This window comes from Melanerpes formicivorus, unplaced genomic scaffold (assembly GCF_026170545.1).
Source record: "Melanerpes formicivorus ecotype bairdi unplaced genomic scaffold, bMelFor1.0.p_v2 SCAF_18, whole genome shotgun sequence".
NCBI classification, from domain to species: Eukaryota; Metazoa; Chordata; class Aves; order Piciformes; family Picidae; genus Melanerpes; species Melanerpes formicivorus.
Window position 1 is genome coordinate 6,740,100 of NW_027142370.1, and position 8,214 is coordinate 6,748,313.

An 8,214-nucleotide genomic window follows, 5' to 3' on the forward strand; every position below is an offset into this window, starting at 1 on the left:
GAAGAGGAAAAGTGCATGATTCAAATGTTCAGACTTGGGATGAAGATATTCCTTATATAATAATATTCCTGCAATCTGGAAGATGCACAAAGGCTTAGCTGATACTAGCAGTAATATCAAGTGAATTAAAATTAGATATGCTTATTGCAGATCAAAGACACTGCTTAATGGTGTCATGCTGCTATGGTTGGGAAAACAGAGGATTCTGTTTCAGAGAGCTCAAAGATTTTTCCTCTCAGTCCTCAGAATTTCAATGACTTACCCAGCCAGGATCCTTAACTTCCAAAGTTAAATCAAGTGAAAACTTAAACTCCAGATAAATTGAACTCCAAATCCTTTTCTGTTAGCTGCCTACAATTCTCTTATGAAACGAATAATGCATTTGTGACAGAAGCCCTAATCTGTACGTGGGACCAAGACAGATTAACTAATTTAAAATGCATTCCTGAATGGGGGCTTGCCATCAAACTTGGTTTTGTTACAAAACTTGTTGTCAAAGAGTTCAGAATGTAAATACATTTCTTTATCTGTTTATAAAGGAGTTGCAAAGGGAAAAAAACCCAACAACATAAAATGAAATTTGCCTTAAGGCATTGCTAGAGCAAAGTAGAAGTCAGTAAAGCAAGACATGGAGGGCAAGGAAATCTTTCCTGACAATGTAGTTTGCAACATACTGATGTATGACATGGCAACACTGCATTAAAAATCCTATCCTTTTTTCCCTTTTAAGTAAATCTAATACATGGCGATCATATTCTAACCAGAAAGTCCCTATTAGAAAAGACTTCTATAACTATAATAATTCAAACCATGATCTTAGTCAGGAATAAACCCCATGTTTTTTTTATTCCCTATTTCATTTTGTAGGCACCCTGTTTAGCTGTTGCTCACATTTGAATGATCAGGCAGTACATACTGCCTTCAAATCAATGAGAATTGTTTCCAGCGCTGCCATCGATTTCACATAGTTCAGACTAAAATAATGACACATTGAAAAGCGTAGTTAAAATATGCTGAAGAATAGCTACATTCCTTACAAACAATAATGCACAGTGGTAAGGTTAGAGACATTCCGTGGCTTTTAGAGCTGACTAGGTTATTTTAGAGGAAATCTGTTTGATTCATGAGATGTTATTGCTAAATCTGAAACTGGAGATCATCCAGTCAGACAAGCACTACAAAAGAAACTTTAGTAAAAGGTTTGGAAAAGGAAAGGCCTGGAAGAGGTCATCCTGTGTATTAGCTGTGTTCCTGTCTTTAATAGAAAAGTTTTAAGTCCTTCACCTGCATGATCACCAGTGATGTGGAAGGATTACTTCCAGCAAAGCAAAATTGCAACAGATAAGGGCATCCTTGTTTCAAAATGTTTTATGTGAGAGATTTTGGCTTGGAAATTTTTTTATTGAATTTGAGATCAATTTCCTTTTTATTCTAAACTTCTTTCAAATGCCAGAAGAAACTTGCATGAATTCTTACTATCATTGCTTTAGCCAGGAGCAGTGCACATCAAGCTGTCTATAAACCCTGGGGCTTTATTTTGGGCATTGGTTCTCAGGTACCTTGAACAAGGAATTAATTGTTTCTCCCTCACACAGCTCTCTCCCTTGTACAACTGCACACAAATTCAAAGGAAGGACCCTCACACCAACATCTCAACTCCTGCTTTTCTGGAAAAAGTTTTCTCAGTATTACTTTTTGGGCCAATTCAAGGCAAGAACCCAGGCCTGAAATATCAGATGTTGCTGCCCAGAACTTTTGTTCAATTATTCATTGTGGATAGCAGAACTTGGTAGTGTTTAGGGAAGCACAAATGAATAGAGGAGTTGGTTTCTTCTACATTTAATTCAGTTACTCAAAGAGTTAGCAACAGAACCCTCTAGATATGAACTGGAAACTGATTTACTGGTGTCAGTTGAATGTGGAAATCACACATGGGCAGAAATGCCCTAACCTGGCACGTAGAGTGCCACCTGGACTGCCACTGTGACCAACACTCTTTGAGGACACATTCTCTCTTCTGCCTCCTTGTAGACACCATCAGTGCTGACATAGTTAAATTACTCATCCATCCAGGCAGTCCCCAAAAAAGTTACTCATAAAATGTGTGTGTATTTGTAAAGATGCCTTTGAACCCCTCTGTGTCTCTGATTAAGGACCTTGTGGTCCTTAAGGATAAAAAAGCCACTCAAGTTTTCTGTAAAAATATCACCCACTCATTTTTTGGGGCAACCTATTCCCTTGCTCCTGATGTTAAGCATTTATACAAATATCCATGCTGATTTCACTGGAACTCCTTAATGAACTTATGAACTTTTCAATTCAACCATATGTGTTTTAAAAAGGTCCTTCCATAGCAGGAGGTTCCTAAGATGATTGATGTAGAGTTTGCTTCCTTTCTTCCTAATGCAGCGCTTACACAGCCTCGAGTACAGAGAAAAACTGACTTTTTATGTCTGTGAGGCAAAGTCAAGTACCCCTGTCTTGGAGGAGCTCTCTGCTTAACTGATGAGTTTGATTTGTTCAGGATGGGCTGGGAGCACATGGCATACCTAGTTGTGAGGGGCTATGCAGTGTCTGATAAGAGTTTTGTCCTGTTTTGCTTACAATCTTGTGATATTCTGTGAAGTTGTTTTTTTTGCAGCTGCAAAAAAGGCTGCACCGTGCCAGCTACCATGCAGCCAACAGAAGCTGCAAGAGGCTTAGCATCTTCCAAGATTTGGCCTCTCAAGTGACTGAATTTTCAAAGCCAGCACTTTTCATGGGTTGTCTCTAAAGTAACATCTTTTCTTTATGCTGAATAAACCCTAGATAAAAAGTAATCATTCCTCCCCCTTTCCAATCCTCACTTGCCCACTCCCTCCCACACTCCATTCTGGCCTGCAAAAGCAAGTATAAGGTCATCTGCAGGATGCTTTTCTTCTTCTGCAGAATAGTTCCTCTAAGTATTTCCCAGACCTTGGTGTTTCCTGTTCAGAATGACTGTTTTGCTTTCCAAGGTCTACTTTATAAAGAGATATATGTGTGTTTTGTTCTTCTTTTCTATTCTTAGGCTAGGGGATGTAGTGAAAAGGAAATTAATTCAGTCCTGGCATTCCTTCAGTTCCTTCACAGCTCTCAAACACATGCAAACTGCTCACCTTCTGCTCACCACTTACTTGGTTCACATTTTACCCAGTTGATTTCATTACTCAAAAAATATTTTAATATAAATAAACTGTGAGTTTTTACAGCTTTCTCTGGTACAGCTGAGAGCTTGACTCTCAGGTGCCTGTGCTGATTTTTCTTGTTCTGACAGGGTGCAAGCGGTAAGCTTGCAACCAAGTGCAAGGCACTGGGCTTGCTTTCCAAATACAAAAGGTAATGTGTTTTGTTTAATAATGAGATCACAATCAAGGTCTGAAATTCCCTTGTCTCAGCAGCTCTGGTGGCTCACACGTTGGAAGGTGATTACATTTCCTACTGGTGAAGGATTTTTTAGCACTCTTTCTGCAGACCTTGATAGATTTAGCTTTGAAATGAGGCATTTTACTGCTCTAATATTAAGTCCTTTGAGTACAGTGGTTGTGTGCTCTGCAGACAACTCATTGAATTTTAAAAGCATCTTATTGCCTGCAACAGAAAGCATCTAAAACTGTATCAAGCAAGCCTGTCCTTTTAAAGGTTTCAGGTTTAGTGTAGGGCTCATAAACATGTTGGAGCAGGCATGAGATAAGCAGATTTCAATTCCATGTGATCTTTCTGCAGGGGAGATGTGTTCCTGTGTGCTCCAGGTATCAACTTGTGCCGCCAAAGTCCTAGAGCTCCTGATTATTACTTACACATCTACAGAGCATCAGTAATGAAAATGGTACACACAAATACCCCCCAAACCAAAATACAAGTTTCTCATGGTCCATGAAGTCCATCATCACTGTAAAAAACATATGGGTCATATGTAGCCTAGCTTTACTTCTGGCCTATAGCTATGTACACACTGATTCTAAGGAGAGGTCTGGCTGCCCAGTGACTTCTGTCTATGTGGTTTGGTATTCCTTGGCTGCTTTATTTCAAAACCTGGGATTTTCTGCTTAATTTTAGACTCTTGCTAATCTGTTTTTTTTTGTTTTTGTCACTGGACCTTCTGAAATCTTATATGGATGCCAAAAACTGGATTCCTCTCCTTTCTTTCTAGTTACATTACTCTGAAGGCAGATACTTTCATAAAAACTTTTATCATGGGAAACCTTACTTTTCAAATAGATGCAAAGTTCATTACAAGTGCTTTACAGAAACCTTTGTGAACCAGTAAAGATCAAGAGTCATTGTGTGGCATTTTCACAAGGCTCCCATTTGCACCTAATGAATGATTCTTGCTGGTTTTTTTACAGAGTGACTGATAAACACATACCTTTAAAAGCTGCTACAGAAAAATTCTTAGCTAAGTGGAAAGCCTGTAAGCACTAACCTTTTGTGAGGTCAGTGGAGACCTTTCTCAAATAACATTCTGATCATCCAGAGCTACAGCACCTTTAGCAAGCAAGTTCTTTCCACATATTGTGGAATTACCATTTGAGTAGATTTGTGGACCTGGGAGGTTAATGCCAAACCACTCACAGCTTAAGTTCTTCAGTTAAAAACTGTGATCCCCAGAAAACCAACTTAGCTACTGCACTGACAGAAAGAGCCAAAGCACACAGCCACCTCTGCCTAACACCTCATTATTAATAAAGCACCTGCTTGTGAAGGTGCTCATGAACACATTTATCTGTCCACGATGAAAGCTGACATCTAGCTCTTGCTAAAGCTCCGTTGTGCTGCTGCTGGCTGAGGGCTTTCCATGCAGGAGCACACCAACTCCTGCTTCTGGCAGTCCCTCTATGCTCATGATGGGTATTTGCTCTGTAGTCAGTAGTCATGTGGACATGGCTAGATAGACCTCAGTGTAATCTCTTTGCCTGTTTCTGGGCTGTGTCTCTCAAGAACACACTTCTCTTCATGCCTAGACTCTTGAGGAATCAGCCTAATACACAAACTAGTTGCTGCTTGTATGGAATAGGAAAGAGGTGAATACAGCTTCTGGCTTCTTTCACTGAAGTCTCTGTTTGGCATAGAAATTTAGTATTTAAATGAGAACTATGTTCTTTGTCTAGCAGTAGTAAACTTGCCAGCAGTAGATGAGAGCCATGACCAAGTCCTTGCTCTGTTGAGTGTATATGAAGTATATGAATTCCTTGCAAAAGAAAAAAAATCTATAAACAGTCAGTGGGACAGAAGTCCACACTGAGGAGATATTTTCTACCAAAGCCTTTTTCAAGAGTGGTGTGATTGTCTCAGGAGTGGTTAAACCATCTCCTTGAGTTAACAATGTGATTCAGATGGAAAGCCACATGAAGAGGCACAAAGCATGTCAAAACTAGGGAATAAGGAGGATTGAAGAGCTCTGGCTAAAATGCTGTAGTTTTTCCAAATATATAACATAGAATTAACATGCATTTGTAGTATTAACAGAACAAAGAATAAAACATTGATTTTTAACCAGTTCAAGTAGAAAATTATTCTGTTGTAGATATTTTAAATTAATCTATACTAACTTTAAAGTCTTTTGACCTAAGCATTGATCAAAGAGCTAAGAAAAATCTGTCATTGACTTTACTGGATTCTCAGTGGCTCTTTTCTGAGCAGTGACGTTTCAAGTCACAATAAACAGAAGAAGACCACAGCTGAAGACAAGCCTAATGTGGGTCCATTAATAACATGAGAGGTAAAAGTCTGTATTTTTTAAAGGGCACAACTGCTCTGTGTGTTTCAGGCAAAAACTTGTTGCTGACACACAATTTAATTCCTATCAAAACCCAATGTGATCTTGTTAACATTGTTCGGACTTTGGGACCACGTTAACCATTGATGGGTCAGTTCTGAGTATGGGCAGATCAAGTTTATCTCTTCCTACTTTCAGATGTCATGGTGATAGGAAACACCAGGCCAAGCTTTAGAAGTAAATGAAGCTTTCGACCAGTAAACGTTCATTCATCATAGGCATTTCTTTCAGCAATTTTAGTCTTGTGTTTATTTGAATTGTCCCGTCTTTGACACAGACTTCCATGTGATAGTGGGACAGGAATGATAATTTCATCAGCACACGAGACATTCAGACATGATGAAAACAAACATCTATTTATATGCCTGGGAAAGGAATGAAGAGTGGAAAACACCATTGATGATGTCTAATAATGTTGATTAGGGGAGCAATATGATCAGATTGGTTTATGAATGAAACTTGGGCAGACTTTGGGCTTGTTAAATCACAGTGTGGTTTCAGGCTCTTTTGCCTGTAAACTAATTGCATCTGACCTCTGAGGAAGTTTGTTACAGCTTGTCTCCACAGAATTATAGCCAATCTTGTTGTTTTCCTGATTAAAACTCTGATTAATGCTAAATTCCCTCAAACTACTCAGACAAATGCTGTCATTACCAGGGTTTATTGGCATCAAAACAAATTAGATTTCAGCTTTTTCTTTCTTTAAGTAATTTTTTAAATTAAATCTTATGCAAACAATAGCTAATCACTCTGAGAATAACTCTCAAATTCTTAATGTAAATACTTCAATTATTCACCTAAGAGTAATCTTATTTGTTGTGTACTCCTGCTTATTATCCAACCCTACAGCTTTTCCCATAGGGAAGGCAATATATTTTACCTTTTAATTTTTAATATTCTTTGTATGACTTTTTAATGTCTTCCTTTGAGAACAGATTTTATCTCCAATATGACTTAAAGCTTACATTGATCTCTTTAAAAAAAAACCCCAATCCTCTCAGCTGACACCATAGGATGACTTTAAATTGCATGAAAAAGTGTTGAGAATTGTACTATACCTGTGCAAATAAGGAAAATGTTCTCTGGATGAAACCAAAACCAAGGGAGTTTTGATTTATAATCTATTCAACATCATGTCTGCTCACTTAGTTACATTATTTGCACTGTGAACCCAGGAAAAGAATGGAATGGAATGGAATGGAATAGAATAGAATAGAATAGAATAGAATAGACCAGGTTGGAAGAGATCCTCAAGATCATCATGTCCAACCTATCATCCAACACCACCTAACCAACTAAACCATGCAACCAAGCACCCTATCAAGTCTCTTCCTGAACACTTCCAGTGATGGCAACTAGAATTACTCTTCTTCATTTCACCTGGAAAATTGCTTTCCACCTTTGGTGCACTACTTACTTCACATTTTTAGATATTATTCACTTTATTTCTCCTTCCTCTAGCCAAGTAAACATTTACAGAAACTAAGCAAGTAGAAATCTCTAAGTGAATATATTCTTTGAAGAAAACAAACAAACAACAAACCAACAATGTTTATCCTTCAGGAAATGATGAAATAAAGCATTTTAGTAGGCCCCTTTTTACATTTACCCTTTTTAAATGTTTTAATTTTTTCCCCCCTGAATAAAGTCAGTTGTCCTCAAAAAAACAGCTTTTAGTAAATGGTCACTTAATCAAAAGAAAGACTTGCTGCAAATAGAAAATACTGTAAAAGTACATAAAAACGCGAGCTTACTAATTCGGGCCAAATCGGAATAAAATATTCTTTGTTAAACCGAGGAAGCCGAGGTGTTCTTTCCATTGGAGGTGATGTAGAAAGCAGGACAGAAAGAAAACCTCTTCAGTTTTCCCCTCATCCCAACGGACTCGCACCCAGCGCAACAGCTGCAGCGCTGAGTGGGTTACACTTCTGTATATGCTCGAGCGCCATCTAGCAACCCTCCTACATACTGCACCTCACGGCCCACCACTGTTCCCCTAGTGTCTTTAAGCTGAAATTTAGACTACTCCTTTTACTTTTTCCAAATATAGTCGTAGACGTTGCCAAATAATATGCTTTGATACGAAATAATAACCAAAAGTATGTCAAGATAGGATTCCCTAAGTAGGCAATGCGTGCAAACGGCTCCACAGAGTGCCTGGCAAGCCCTATCTCCAGAGCTGTTTGTATATATGCTATGACTCACCTTTTGCTGATACACACATGGATTTATTAAGGAAGTGCTGATATGGTACCACACAAGGTCCTCTTATCTGATAATAAATGTCAAAGAAAGGGTAAGCATTCAAACTGGGCACCTTTATGGCAATTGCACTGAGCTCAGACTTTCACTGGTTGTCTTTCAGTGAAAACCAGACTTACAAAGCCTTACTATTTTGTTATAGCTCTGCATCATGC

General features: G+C 38.5%; 1 long non-coding RNA gene across 2 annotated transcripts in view; it reads right to left on the bottom strand.

Moving 5' to 3' along the window:
* Window positions 1-7,676, bottom strand: part of LOC137446648 (uncharacterized) — a 57,555-nt gene extending 49,879 nt beyond the window's left edge. For both annotated transcript variants that reach the window (XR_010988688.1, XR_010988689.1), the window contains exon 1: window positions 7,552-7,676. This is a non-coding gene — a long non-coding RNA (uncharacterized lncRNA). The remainder of the gene's footprint in view (window positions 1-7,551) is intronic.
* Between the last annotated feature and the right edge of the window lie 538 nt (window positions 7,677-8,214).